This window comes from Dermochelys coriacea, chromosome 14, assembly GCF_009764565.3.
Source record: "Dermochelys coriacea isolate rDerCor1 chromosome 14, rDerCor1.pri.v4, whole genome shotgun sequence".
In the NCBI taxonomy this organism is placed as follows: domain Eukaryota; kingdom Metazoa; phylum Chordata; order Testudines; family Dermochelyidae; genus Dermochelys; species Dermochelys coriacea.
The window spans coordinates 20565114-20580203 of NC_050081.1; the positions used below are offsets into that span (position 1 = coordinate 20565114).

At 45.6% G+C, this 15090-nt stretch overlaps 1 long non-coding RNA gene across 1 annotated transcript; it reads left to right on the forward strand.

The window, feature by feature from the left end:
• The first annotated feature begins 466 nt into the window (after positions 1-466).
• Positions 467-6657, forward strand: LOC122456699. Its single transcript, XR_006275703.1, has 4 exons — positions 467-523; positions 4064-4255; positions 5792-5858; positions 5950-6657. It is a non-coding gene; the product is annotated as an uncharacterized LOC122456699 (long non-coding RNA).
• Positions 6658-15090: the final 8433 nt, after the last annotated feature.

Below are 15090 nucleotides of genomic sequence, written 5' to 3' on the forward strand. Positions count from 1 at the left end.
CATGGAGCGCTGCTGTGCTGCGGCTCTCCCAGCTGCCACCACCTCCCCATGGGGGCCATAGGCAATTGTGCCTAAGTCATGAGGCACAACAGGAGAGCTGCAGAGGTGGCATGAAGTGACTTTTGCTCTCCCCTGCTCCCATCTTGTGCTGGCCATGTGTGAGACTTAGGCCCTCTGTATGAAACAGAAGGGGAAGGATACCCAGTCAGTGCTTCAGACAGTACACTGAACTGCTTTTTTTGTAATCCTCTTCTCTGTTCATGCCATGCTTCTTTTACCCTCCAAAGACACAGAAAATTCCAATTTAATATAGCCAGGTATAAAACTGTAAACCAAGTGTGACTGGGTGTCTACCCCACCCAGGTGGTGGAAGGGTTAATGTAGGCACAAGAGGCCAGTTATCCCACCTGATTGCACCTGGATGGTGAGCAAGGCCTAATTAGAGATGAAGCCCAGCTAGGGAGGAGCTGTGTGATGCTGTAAAGAGAGGAAGTTGGTAGCAGAAGCTGGCTGCGGGGGAGAGGTAAGAACTTTGCAGTTATTCTCTTGGTACTAAAGAATGGAGAGAATTGTGGGGAACAGAATGGCTCCTGCCAGGCAAGGAGGAAGCCAGGGCTGTGGGGGAAGAATACCTGGAACATACAAGAGTGGAGCAAGCTCTTGTGGCTGACCCTAACAGAAGGATAGGATCTGAATCTCTGGGGAGAAGCCCTGTGTGGTGTTGCTTGTTACAAAGTGCCAGGAAGGGACTGAGGAAAAGGCCCGAAGAAAGACTAATGGTAGGAAGGAGTCCAGATAAGCAGGGGCAAATGGATGGAGAAGATGGTGGCTGTTCATCATAGGGTACTGGACTGGAAGGGGCTTTTGTGGATCGCAGTGGAACCTATAAAAACTGGGCTTAGTACCTTTGTGGATCCATGCCTCAGATGCCATGAAGATGAGGACCATACAAGTGCCCTGATTGATAACTGGATAAATAGAATATACTTTCTCTCTGATTAGATGCCCAGTACCCCCTCTATCTTTATGATTGTCTCCTTGTGCTGTCCTGTATACTGTATATGAACTGAGATTACTGGGCCAGATTCTTAAACTGGTCTAGATCGCCATAGTTCTTTTGACTTCAATAGAGCATTTGCTGATTTATACAGTTGAGGATCTGGCTTGTTATTTATAGAGGAAAAACATGAATAAAATTGTAAGTGGAGAAAAGTGAGAAAACTAAGCATTTCTTAGGACTTTTGTCATTAAAAGAATTCATGTTATTCTGATGTGATTAGCAGAATAGAAAAGTGAAAAGATGATAGACATCACCAGGTTTGAACCAACAGAAAAACGGTTATGTTTTAGGGGAATCAAAGTAAGCTTATTTCTTGCAATAATAAGATAAATTACCATAAAACACTCAGTCTCTGAGCCTGTGTATCACAGGCTGGCCTGGTAAGCACTTATCAGCAGAGAAGCAGCCAACACACGCCAAATGGCTGGGCTGAATGTTATTTTGGTTTGGCTAAAGCAAATTGCAGTTTCCCTTCTCCATGCAATTTTTAAAACACAGGTTATCATCTTAAGGAAATAGTATATGAAGTTGATGAATGGTTGTTAAAATAACTTATTTGCCAGAAATATTTATGGACTCTGTAATTTAGTTGCAAATTACAGGAAACCAAATCTGGATCCTGGATTTGGGATCAAAACTAACTAACCTTCCTTTGCTATTCTTGATACTATAATGGGAGTTAGTGTCTGTCTGTCTGTCAATTTTGGATCCCAACTTGAGTCATGTCAAAGGGAGATTTTCAGAAAATGCTGAGCACTCATTCTCTGAAAATCAGAGGCCATATCCTCAACTTGTGTAAATTGTTGTACACCAGTAAGTCAATGAAGCTATGACAATTTACATCAGCTGAGGATTTGGCACCAGGCCCTCTTCAAGGTGTTTCAAGATGGGCAAGAATGGAGTCACTCAAAATCGCTAGTCACTTTTGCAAACCTTGGCTATAGTGCTGGATGATGCTGAAGTAGGCATAGCGACAGGAAAAGAATGTTCCTTGTAAAAAGATAATCATGCTTTTTTGAGAACATGGAACAGTGAAGTTTGTTAAAGCAATCAGTAAGTGTCATAATGTTTATTTAACCGAGAGCAAGGACGATGGAAAAGCATTGCCACTGGGGAGAAGCCCAAGAGTGCTAAGGAGTGGAAGGGAGTTTAGATTTAGTAGCTGTCTCCACTTGAAAAGAAAAACAAGCCATTCTAGAGTTGGGGAGGACACAAAGTAGCAGTTGACTGCTGGTTCTTATAAAGGAGCAAGGTTAGGGTTGTATTATCTGAAGTTCAGTTCCAGGTTAACAACTTGGAAGATGTGGTTGCAACCGTAAAGGGAACAAAATTTAACTCTTTTCTAAACATACACTAATTTCGTTGGAAGGAGATAATCTTTTTTGGCTGTGTTTTTACCAGTGGTGGGTGCCCTATTGCAGCAGACGAGCAAGGTCTGAATTCTTTCAACAAATGAAAGGAGAGAGTATGGGGCCAAATTCTGTTCTAGCTGGCATCTTGTGGGAGGCCAAGACAAGGAAGGAACAGAACATATTGTAATGATATGAAATCAGATTGGCTCCCAAGGGAAGTGATTATAATTGGTCAGAAAATGTTCTTTTTCTGCAGAAAATTTTGCTGAAAATGATTTTTATTTATTTTTGTTAAAAATTTTCTGTGGAAAATTTCAACTGTGCTGAAAGACAGAAAACCCCCCAAACTTCAAATATATGGCTAAACACAGGTCATTTTTGACCAGAACCAGAAAAACTTTTGCCTGAAAACAAATGTTTTTGGTTTCCGGATGAAAAAATGGAAATTTTTGAGGCAAGCAGACACTTTCTATGAAAATATTCATTTGATTGAAAATCCAATTTTCCATCAACAAAATTTCAGAATATTTCCAACTGGCCCTAGGTGGGATATTTAAAACTAGCCAGGCACTAGAAAAATGTGGAATAAAAAACAGGTCTGCATTGGTTGCAATCAGCTGTATGAGGTAATTGGTCTTTCCCTATTTCTGATTTCTGTATTTCTGCTTTATGAATTAATCTGAGCAAACCACTTAATGTTACAGAATCAGAAAAGCAGTTACTGCCTTTTCCATTCACTCCTTCTCTGAAAATGTACTGACCCTCTTAAATCTTATCTGCAAAGCTAGAGAAATCCTACTTCAATGGCCTAAAAGGAGGCAGTAGGTTTTCTATATGAGACCTGCCACCAGTTTCAGAGCTGCTCTACTGTCTGTTTTGCTGCCTTCTCCACTGGTATCTTTGCAACAGACTCCAGGCATCCCAGTCCCTCTGCAAATATTTCAAACCCTATAAAGCCTATTTCAGAGACCTAATTGCCCATAATTTACATGCCACTCCTCACTTTGAAACACAAGAAGATTGATGATAACATCTCGAGTGACAGATGTGGTATCTGTTGCTAATTACAAACTGACATTATGGTCAAGCAAAGCCATGGAGACCATAAAAAGCTTATTCAAGGTCTCCTACCATTTCAAACACAGGCTGGACACAATGCCATACATTTTCTGTCTTTCCAAGGCGTGCGCCTTCTGAATTATGCCAGCAGTTCATTCTTTAGGAGGAGATGATTAAAGAAACTGAAGAAGCTGCAACAGTGTGTTTTTGTTTGTGGGAAACTGTGAAAGTGTAGTAAAGAAGTTTCTGTATCTTTCACTGAATAATTTGCCCTTCTATAACAGCTTTCACCCAAGAATCTCTGAACACTTTCCAAACACTTATTGACTCAGAACACTCCTGTGAGACAGGTAAGAATGATTATAGCCATTGTACAGACTGGTAAACCGAGGCACAGAGAGGTTCAAGTGGCTTGCCCAAGGTTGCACAAGATCAGGGAATAGAACCCAGGAGTCAGTTTCCTTACTCTGACCACTAGGTAGGAATAGGGCCCAAAGCCTGGAGGCTCTAGTTTCTTGTTCTAGCCAGGAGACACAACTCCTACTACCATGCCCAGGTTGGAGGAAACAGCTCTTCCTCTTGTGATTTTCAGGTGTTCCTATCTCCTGCGCAATTGCTGCTCTCTATGCGGTACCTGGCCTGTTGTTACATACAGACTTTGTTTCCAATGCTGTCAATTTCTATGAGCACAGACCTTTTTGTAAAAATGCATTCCCCACAAGAAGTCATTGGGAGTTAGAAATAGAAACCTCCAGGAAACGACCCCAGAAGAACACCAAATAGGGTAACGTTCCTTCTACAAAACTCCAGTGAAAAAGGTCCCAAATGCACTGATCCTTCTTTAGGCTGAAATTCACCCCTTTGCAGAGGGACTGCATGAGGCCTATGTACTTCCTACGGCCTGATCTATGTACAGAACTGCACTAGTTTAACTAAAGAGATGACTTTAAACTGATTTAGTTTAACTGGTGCAACTTTGTGAGTGGATTGTAATGACAGTTTAAACCCATTTTATATTGGTTTAGGCCAGGGGTGGCCAACCTGTGGCTCTGGAGCCATATGCGGCTCTTCAGAAGTTAATATGCAGCTACTTGTATAGGCACAGACTCCAGGGCTGGAGCTACAGGCGCCAATTTTCCAATGAGCTGGGGGGTGCTCACTGCTCAACCTCTGGCTCTGCCACAGGCCCTGCCCCCACTCCACCCCTTCCCGCCCCCTCCCCTGAGCCTGCAGTGTCCTTGTTTCTCCCCCTCACAGCCTCCTGCACGCCACAAAACAGCTGATCAGCAGGTGCGGGGAGGGAGAGGGAGGCGCTGATTGGCGGTGCTGCTGGTGGGTGGGAGGTCCTGAGAGTGGGGGTAGGCGAGCGGATGGGGGCTGCTGATGTAGTACTGTGGCTCTTTGGCAATGTACATTTGTAAATTCTGGCTCTTTCTCCGGCTCAGGTTGGCCAACCCTGGTTTAGGCTACGTCTACACTTCAGCCTATGTCAGCAAAACGTGTGTCGCTCAGGGATGTGAATATTCCATTCCTCTGAGCGACATAAGTTACATCAACATAAGCGTTTGTGTGCACAGTGCTGTTGGCAGCTGAGTTCTCCTGCCAACATAGCTTATGCTGCTCCTGTCAGCATAGAGTATCTTTGCCTGATATGCTGCAGTGGCACAATTTCACCAGTGCTGCACCACGCCTGCTGAAACACCCAGAGAGTGATTTAGGGTGGGAGTAGACAAGAGGTGTGAGTAGTGAGGTCCTGTTGTCCGGCAACTCCCTGCTGCTGCAAGCCTGATACAAACTGTGTCAGTAAGGGCACAAGTTAGGACAACTCTCAGCATTACCCTAGCCTGTGCCAAGGGCTGATCCAGCCGCTGGGAGACTCTGAATAGAGCATGTTCCAGCAGCTTGCCTGCTGCCCTGTGTTGTTGCTAGTATCAACATAGGAGCAAGCTCTGCTGGTAGATGGGTAGTAAATGGGTCATCGGCCCCATGCTGGCCCTCTGCACCCGGCTGAACCCAGCCTTGGGGTTGCCAGGTCTGCCCACTTGTTTGTCTATGGCCTCCATCTATCCCTGTCAGTCCCTACTGCTGTGTTGCCTGAGATGGAAGGGGGCCACGGTCTGCTCTCAGTTACACAGATGCTACTGTGCTGAGGTCAAGTGTCAGACAAACAGACTGGCCAATGTGTGGATGATGAATTACGATTGGTGGGGTCACCTGCATACCATCAAGAGCAGAACTGGGCACATGGCCTTTTCTAAAGCCACAGTGATGCAACCTGAATGAGAGAAGGGCGTAGATCAGCTTTCTATTCCCTCCACAGTTCCCCATGCCCAAGGAATGGACAGTCGCCACCCAGGTGTCCCAGTTAGCACCCATCACTCACACTGGTGCGCCTCCCAATTCATCCCAATTTAAGACTCCCATTGACTACTGTGGGCTTTGGACCTGGCCAAAGGTGATCTTCTTTTGTCCTTTCAGGCAACAGAAATACTGTGGTCCCAAATTGCTCGGTGGATCTTACACCTCCAGTGTAAACTTCTATTTCATTCCACAATCTTTGGGCTCCTTGAAATTCTGCAACCTCGGCAGGAAATTTGATCCCAAGCACATTTACATGGATGAAGGTGGCATTATGTCGAGCTTCAAAGAGGCAGGCAGGTGGGCTTAGGAGATGTGATAGCTGACGAGGAAGCCATAGACTAAGTCTGGTTTATGTAACAAATAAAATGTTTTCAACCAAAACTCATGAATTTTACACATACAAAATGGTGGGAAACCTCTATCTTATGCAAAGAGCTTTAATTCCATTTCAGCACCTTGCTATGTGCAAGGTTAATCAGACAGTTATACAAGGCTGCTGGCCCAAATTGTAATGCATTCGTTGTGTTTCAGAGACTTGGAATGGCTAATTATGGATAACAAGCTCCTGGATTATAATAGTCATCCCAGCCCACTAGCATGCATTTGAGTTAGCATTGGGAAGAGGATAATTCTACAAAAATAGCTCATTATCTTTCAGTGGTTTGAGCAGTTTTGGCTGCAATTAAGACTATAGTAACCTATAAAGGGCATTCAGATCTTTTGCATCTCCTCTTCAGAGGCATGCAATACAAGTAATAGTCTTGGCAGAATTCAATGTTTTAAAATAACTTTGACAGCTAATATCAATGTTTATTTTTTAGCAGTTTTTTCAAATTTTATAGATTTTAAATTTTCACAGTTGCAAGAGATTATGGGGGGGAGGAGTCAGACAATTATTTAATTACAGTAGACATGAGATTCAAAAAGTCAGAGCTTTGCAAAGCATTAAAACACAAATTGCCAACATCACACGTCAAAATATCCAGCGCAAATATTCTTAAATCAATGCATCATACCAGTCTTTACTATTTGTTCGCTAGCCCATTTGTTACAAGCCTAATTTAAAAGTAAAAATCCCTGGATTTTTACTCTTAAATTCTCAAACAGCATTTTTCTCACTTTGCCTAACTATAAATTTTGATCATTGTCAATGGAAAGATTTTTTTGGTGGTTAATGTGTGTATGGTGAAATCAATGTTTACCGACATTTACCAATAATCTAATCATTCCAAGCCTAAATACAGGCTTGGGAGAAAGATATTGTGCTGGGAAAGTTGAAAGAAGCCGTTGCAAAGCCCAGCAAATGTCCTGCTAGGCCTTGCCACTAACTTTCAAATGTAAGGGTTTGGAAAATTTGGGGCACCTTGGTAATTGTGGAGAAGAGGCTTGCACAAGGATTAACAGGACTTGAACACAGGTCAGGAGAGCCATCAGGTAAGACACCACTAGCTGTAACCCAGCTGCTTCCTATGATCTGCACACCGCAGCAGATGTACACTATGGTAAGTCCCATCTGAGAGACCTGATTGGCTACTGCCCTGGAGATTCCCAGTTGACCACTTGACCCCATATAAGCCAACTGGACATAGCAAGAAGTGTTCAGGCAACAATGTGGATCCTCAGTGAACTGCCATGACTGATTCCACTCCTGAGCTCACAGCATTGACTTTGGCTTTGACTTGGATTCTTCTGACCTTTGCTCCATACCCAGAATCCTTACACAAATTCAGACCTTGAGCTGTTTGAGCCTTGCCCTAGCACACTGACTGCTTGTCAGGGAGCTGCGTGGGAAGGGGCTAATTCCACAGGTTCAAATCAGCATCCAAACCAGACAATGAAACTGTGGTTGCCTTTCATGATAGAGCCACTTGCATTATGTTCTTCCCAATCTCACAATAGCAGAACCACTCAGGAGGCCTTCTCCAGTTGCAACACAGGCAACCTTAGAAGCATTTAGGAGGAATGCTCTACAGCTCTGAACTTTGTTTGTTTTACATAATTAATTGCCAATAACTGTTTGAATTACCAGGAAAGGACTGACAGGTACCAAATAGGAATAAGTAGCCTGAGCCTGCTGTTTTGGATTTGGCTGCCATGATAATACTAGTTCAAAATGATCTTCTTGCACTCACATATGAGAAGGTGATGACGTGGGCCAGGGTCTACACTTAAAGACTTTTGACAGTATAGTAATGTTGGTTAGGGGTGTGACTTGTGGGGGTGGGGGCTGACATTTCTATATCAGCAAAAGTGCTAGTATAGATGCAATAAAAGTGCTTTTGCCAGGATAGCTTATTTTGCTCCATGAACCACGATAAGCTGCATCTAAACTTGGAGGTACACCTGGTTTAAGTCTATCAAAGTCATTTATATAATGATAGCATCACCAGAGCTGAACAAATAATTGATTGGCCTCCTTCCTGCCCCTTTCCCCCCCACAGGTTTGCTGGCTGAACTGAAAAAAAATTGCTGGTTTTTTTTTCTTTTCTTCCTGAAATGAAAACCAGAAAAAAACTCTTTCAGGTTGATTCAAATTGACATTTCAGATCAATGTTCTCTAAATGGGTCATTTCAATTTTTTTCCCCCCTCAAAACAAACTGTTTTGACATTTCCAAATTTTTTATGTTCTTTTTTTTCCTCCAGCCAAAACTAGTTGCCAAATCCACGAATAATTTTGGTGCCTCCCAAAATGCATTTTTTGGGACAAAATTACTATTTGTTGAAAAAATATCACCCATCTCCCAGTGTCACTACATAGGGTAATTTATCCCACAAATGGAGGGGATAGAGAGTCAGTGAATTCCAACTGGAGAGTGTGGAAGACGGGAAGAGTGTTGTCTCCATGGCACAGACCTTCTCTACCTTTGACACCCCTGGAGTCTTTTCTGTGAGGTTTGAAACCTGCTCAGATGAAGGGAGGAGGCTGAGATGGAGTCTTGGGGTGCGGGGTGGGATGGCTGCTGTCTGCAGCCTTGTATCCCCTGGAAACCTTTTGGACTCGAGTAGATAAATTAAACCTGAACCTGTCTGCAATAACTTCCCTGCTTTCTGTGTACTCTCCTCCTGAGGGGAAAGGGATATTTCAAGTGAGTATAGGAGAGCCCCTGGCAGCAGTGAGTGGAGGCACTGGGATAGAGGAAGGGGCCAGGAGGCAGAGTGGAAGCCCAAAGCCGTTGGGGATCCATTGGTTTTTGGGTGTGATGTCTAATACTTAGCCACTTCCAGGAGAGGAAGAAGGAGATCAAATCCTGAGAGGAGAATTTGTAGAGAATTCTGCAAGTGGAAACTCTCAACTTTTCCCCTCCCTTGTGGGACAACAGCCCTTGCAGAGACTGCTAGGACCTATGGGTATTAAATGTTCTTTGCAAACTAAAATGAGGAGACTGATGGTAGTGTGAAAGGACTCATCACAATTACTTAGCTTGAGAGCGTGCTGAGGCCTGGGGGGGTGTGTGTGTGTCTTGGGAGTCCTGCTTCCTTGGCGCGTATTTTATTTCCAAAGAGAGTGGTTAATATATGTTAGATCTGGCTGAAAAGATGCCAACTCAGGCCTTGCCTCGCTGTGCCACAAGCCAAGGAATTGGAGAAGAGCCAGAGGTGGAGTCGCAGTGTTGTTTGCCTTTGTGTCCAGAGTTATATCTTTATCCCAGTCTATTTTGGATAAAAGTGAAATCCAGATGGTCTAATTGGCAGTGATGGCTTCCCTCTGAATATTTGTTTATTGCTTTAATTTGTGGTGCATCAAATGCTGCAAAACCCTAGGAGGTTTAGGAGTAGAATGGTTTCATAAAGTGAGGCGGACACGAGCAGCCCGCATCAGTACAGCTCATATCAGTACCTCTGTGGTAATGGGATAACTCAAGGGCAGCAGGGTTAAAGGCCCTTGGTTTGTGCTCTGTTAGTGACTCACATGACACCAGCATTTGATTCCTATCAAGCAATTTGGCTTTTGTCAGAAAATGCCCTTGCTTTCCCTGTGCAACTCCTAGCCAATGAATGGGAGTCTGAGAGACACAAGGTACAGACAAGAGAGAGGCTGAGGGAGCAAATCCTTCTGTCAGGGCTGCTAAAAGCCCCAAGTGTGGGGGTATCTGTACTCCTGCGGGAACACAGAGGTCTTCTAGGGGGACTCAACTCATCTAGATCAGTGTTTCTCAACCTAGAGGTTGTGACTTCCAGGGAGGTCATGGAATGAGTTGGAGGGGGGAGTCACAAATGAAGGGCCAGCATTAAGGGATGGCAAGCAGGGCAATTGCCTGGGTCCTCATGCCATAGGGAGCCCCAGGAAGGTAAATTACATGCTTCAGCCCCATGCGATAGGACTCAGACTTCAACTCTACCATCCAGGGCTCTGACTTCAGACTTGTGAAAATCAGGCTCAAGTATCATACTGAAGAGTAAGCACAATATTAATATTCCAATCAATTTGTTTTCTGATTATATGGTCAAAATGAGAAAGTAAGCAACTTTTCCAGTAATAGTGTGCTGTGACACTTTTGTATTTTTGTGTCTGATTTTGTAAGCAAGTAGTTTTTAAGGGAGCTGAAACTTGGGGTATGCAAGACAAATCGGAATCCTGAAAGGGGTACAGTAGTCTGGAAAGGTTGAGAACCATTGCCCAAGTGCAGCAGAAATGGCCCACACAGGGCACGCTCCTGTGCAAGTAGCGTATAGGCAGGGGAGGTGCAAGCCAGCAGTTGAGTGTGGATCCAGTGCTCCGTAGATCTGCTGGCCATTACCCTCTAAGGGTATGTCTACACTGGCAGAGTTACAGCGCTGCTCAGTGAGCACTGAAAGGAAACCGCTGTTGTGTGTTCAGTTGCCTGCACAATAGCATGTTCACCCTTGTGGCACTTGCAGCGGTATTCAGAGCAGTGCACTCTAAGAAGCTATCTCACAGAACATTTTAATTTGTGGCAAAAGACCTATTTGGCTTTAAGATTGAACTCGATAAGTTTATGGAGGAGATGGTATAATGGGATAACATGATTTTGGCAATTAATTGATCTTTAAATATTCATGGTAAATAGGCCCAATGACCTGTGATGGGATGTTAGATGGGGTGGGATCTGAGTTACTACAGAGAATTCTTTCCTGGGTATCTGGCTGGTGAATCTTGCCCATATGCTCAGGGTTCAGCTGATCACCATATTTGGGGTCAGGAAGGAATTTTCCTCCAGGGCAGATTGGAAGAAGCCCTGGAGGTTTTTCACCTTCCTCTATAGCATTGGGCACTGGTCACTTGCTGGAGGATTCTCTGCTCCTTGAAGTCTTTAAACCATGATTTGAGAACTTCAATAGCTCAGACATAGGTGAGAGGTTTATTGCAGAAGTGGATGGGTGAGATTCTGTGGTCTGCATTGTGCCGGAGGTCAGACTAGATGATCATAATGGTCCCTTCCGACCTTAATATCTATGAATCTATGGAACATCTCTTCCTCTTCTGCCACTAAGAGTTGTCGGAAGGTGGAGGGGGTTGCTGGTCATTCTGGGTCCTGTCCCAATGCCCCGTGATGCAGTGCTTCACATCTCAGCAATCCCTGTGCTTCTGTCTGCATTTGGTGCCATCTTTCAACGGTTTGTGTTCTGTGCGGTCTGCCTCTTCGGGCTGCAGGAATGGATCCCGCACTGCTGACCAGTATGCTGCTCACTCTCACTAACATGTCACAAGTGGCAGTGGAGTTATTCCTTAAACTACAAAGGCAAGAGGAGTGCAACATTAATCTCACCACACATAGTAGCTATGACACGAGATTGCTTGTGGCATTCACGGAGGTGCTGATCACAGTGGAACACCGCTTTTGGGCTTGGAAAACAAGCACTGAGTGCTGGGATCAAATTGTCATGCATGTTTGGGATGACGAGCAGTGGCTGCAAAACTTTCAGATGAGGAAAGCCACATTCATGGGACTGTGTGATGAGCTCGCCCCAGCCCTGCAGCGCAAGGACACGAGAATGAGAACTGTCCTGTCATTGAAGAAGCGTGTGGCGATTGCACTGCGGAAGCTGGCTACTCCAGACTGCTACTGGTCAGTCGCTAACCAGTTCAGAGTGGAAAAATCAACCTTTGGACTCGTGTTGATGGAAGTGTGCAGGGCCATTAATCATCGCATCCTGCTCCGAAAGACTGTGACTCTGGACAACGTGCATGAGATTGTGGATCACTTTGCACAAATGGGCTTCCCTAACTGTGGAGGGGCAATAAATGGAACGCATATTCCAATTCTGGCACCAGACCACCTAGCCACCGAGTACATTAATTGGAAGGGGTATTTCTCAGTGGTTCTTCAGGTGCTTGTGGATCACCGTGGATGTTTCACAGACATTAACGCAGGCTGGTCCGGAAAGGTGCATGACGCCTGCATCTTTCGGAACACTGGCTTATTCAGGAAGCTGCAAGCAGGGACTTTCTTCCTGGACCAGAAGATCACCGTAGGGGAAATGCCCATTGTGATCCTGGGAGATCCTGCCTACCCCTTAATGCTGTGGCTTATGAAGCCATACATGGGGCACCTTGACAGCAGCGAGGACCAGTTCAATAACAGGCTGAGCAAGTGCACAGTGACTGTTGAGTGTGCTTTTGGCTGTTTAAAGGTCAGCTGGCGCTGCCTCTATGGGAAGCTGGACCTGGCTGAGACAATATTTCTATGCTTCTAGCTTCATGCTGTACGCTTCATAATATTTGTGAAGGGAAGGGTGAAAGCTTCACTCAGGGCTAGACTGCTGAGGCTCAGCACCTGGAGGCTGAATTTGAACAGCCAAAGACCAGGGCAATTAGAGAGGCACAGTGCGGGGCCATAAGGATCAGGGATGCCTTGAGGCAGCAATTTGAAGCTGAAAGCCATTGATATTTGTTGCTATGCTCGGGATTGCAGTGCTTGTAATGCTATGAGGTGATTGTGATTGGTGCAGACGATGCACTATGAAGGTGTAAGAAAATTGCCGGTTGCTTTGCAGGGCTCTGTTTGCTTTCAATTAATGGAATAAAGATTGTTTTCAAACCAAAACAATTATTTCACTAAAAAACAACCAGAGGAGAGAGACAAACAAAAAAACACATCAGCACTGAGCTGGATGGGGGAAGGAAGGGTCCCAGGAGGAGGTGGGGTTCCGGGATGGTTAAAGATTTGCTTATGTCCAGGTATCATGTCCAACCTTCTCCTTTGGAGTACAGTGCAGCAGGTAATGTACTTCTGCAGAGCTAAACTGCAGAGGGACGGGTGTTGAGTGCAGTGGGTACTGGGAGTCCGGAGGCTGGACTGATGGGGACAGAAGTGGAATACAGCGGGTACAGACTGGAGCCAGGAGGTTGATAAGAGTGTGTTGGCAGTGTCTGGGGGGTGCATGGGAAAGAGTTTTGCGACAGCGGCTGCAGGGGAGGGCGGGTGCAGAGCCTCTCAGTTTGTAGTGCTAGTATTGCCTGGAGCGTGTCCGCTTGGCGCTCCATAACATTTAAGAGCCGCACCGCATTCTCCTTTCGGTTCCTCTTCTCGCTGTCCCACCACTCCTTCAATTCTTGGTTTTCAGTCATGGAGTGCATCATGAATTTCTAATTCTACACAGCTGTTCAGCCAGCGATAACAAAGAGGGAGGCTGGGTTTCCAAGGTCAGAGCTGTGAAGCCAAAATGCAACATTTTACAGAAGCAGTATTGTTTGCAAATGTCAAGGTTCCGTCCCCACTCTGAACTCTAGGGTACAGGTGTGGGGACATGCATGAAAAACCCCCTAAGCTTATTTTTACCAGCGTGGGTTAAAACTTCCCCAAGATCAATATGAACATCAAAAGGTGGATAAGGAATTGGTTAAAGGGGAGACTGCAACGGGTCCTACTGAAAGGCGAACTGTCAGGTTGGAGGGAGGTTACCAGTGGAGTTCCTCTGGGATCGGTTTTGAGATTCTGTGGCCTGCACTGTGCAGGAGGTCGGACTAGATGATCAGAATGGTCCCTTCTGACCTTAGTATCTATGAAACTATTTTATCTTACCTGGACTTTATTGCTGCCACCACCAAGCGTCTAACAAATATAACCGGGAAAGAGCCCACTTGGAAACGTCTTTCGCTCCAAATCCCCCCAAGCCCTACACCCCCTTCTTAACCCTTTACAGGTGAAAGGGTTTTTCCTCTGGCCAGGAGGGATTTAAAGGTGGTTAGCCTTCCCTTTATATTTATGACCGCAACACACACACCACTGATTCAGTGATTTAAAACATTGCCACTCTTCACATACCTGTCACTAACTGGCTGACCCCAGGCAAGCACACATGAGCCACAAGACCCCCAAAATGGTGAGTAACCACAGGGGCAGTAGAAATCAGTGTTCCAGGACTGTACTGCACACCTGGCATGTGGCTCTTGGGGAGAGCTGGCACTGTAGGGGGAGTTGCATTATAATCATTACTGTCCTCACATTTTTCCCAGGTTGTGTTTATTATGGAAGATATCTCGCTGCTGAGGGTGAGCAGGGAATCAATGGAGGGTCTTCTCCAAGACTGCTGTTTCCGCCCTGGCACTTATGCGGCTTGCCTGTGTGAAGCAATGGTCCTACCCAGTGATGGCAGAGTGGCGCAGGAAAGTTACCTTTAATGGGGCAAGAAACAAAGCAGCTCTGCCAAAGAACCTGCAGCAGTGGATTGCCTAGTATCTCCCTGAGAATTTCCTGGAGATCCCTGAGGCAGATTCCCGTGAAGTGAGGGAGTCAATCAACACCCTGTTCCGCCGCTCAGACTAGACATGTGGAGGTATGTGCATCATATAGACACAAGCCTGCTTTCTGCAACCCTCCTTCCTCCAACAACTCGTTTCAGCAATTCCTAAAATCAAAGCCACTTACCAGGGGCCTCCTCTTCTGTTTGCGCTTTGCCAAGCTCTGACAGCTGTGACTGGGTAGCCTCCTCCGGGGTAGAGAAGCGCTCCTGGCTGAAAGCATCTCTGACCTCCGAGTTGTCCTCTGCCTCTGGGTCCCCCTCCCCCTCCATATCCTCATCCAAGATTTCCTCCTCCTGACTCGGTCCACTGTTGACTGGCATGCAAGCCACCGAAGTATCCACAATGGCCTTTGCAGTGGAGGTGGGGTCTCCACCGAGTATCGCGTCCAGCTCTTTATAGAACCGGCAGCTCATGGGCGCAGCACCGGAGCGGCGGTTTGCCTCCCACGCCTTGAGGTAGGCGTTCTGCAGCTCCTTCAATTTGACCCTGCACTGCAGTGTGTCCCAGTCATTGCCCCTTTCTGTCATGCATCCTGAAATCTGTCCGTAGG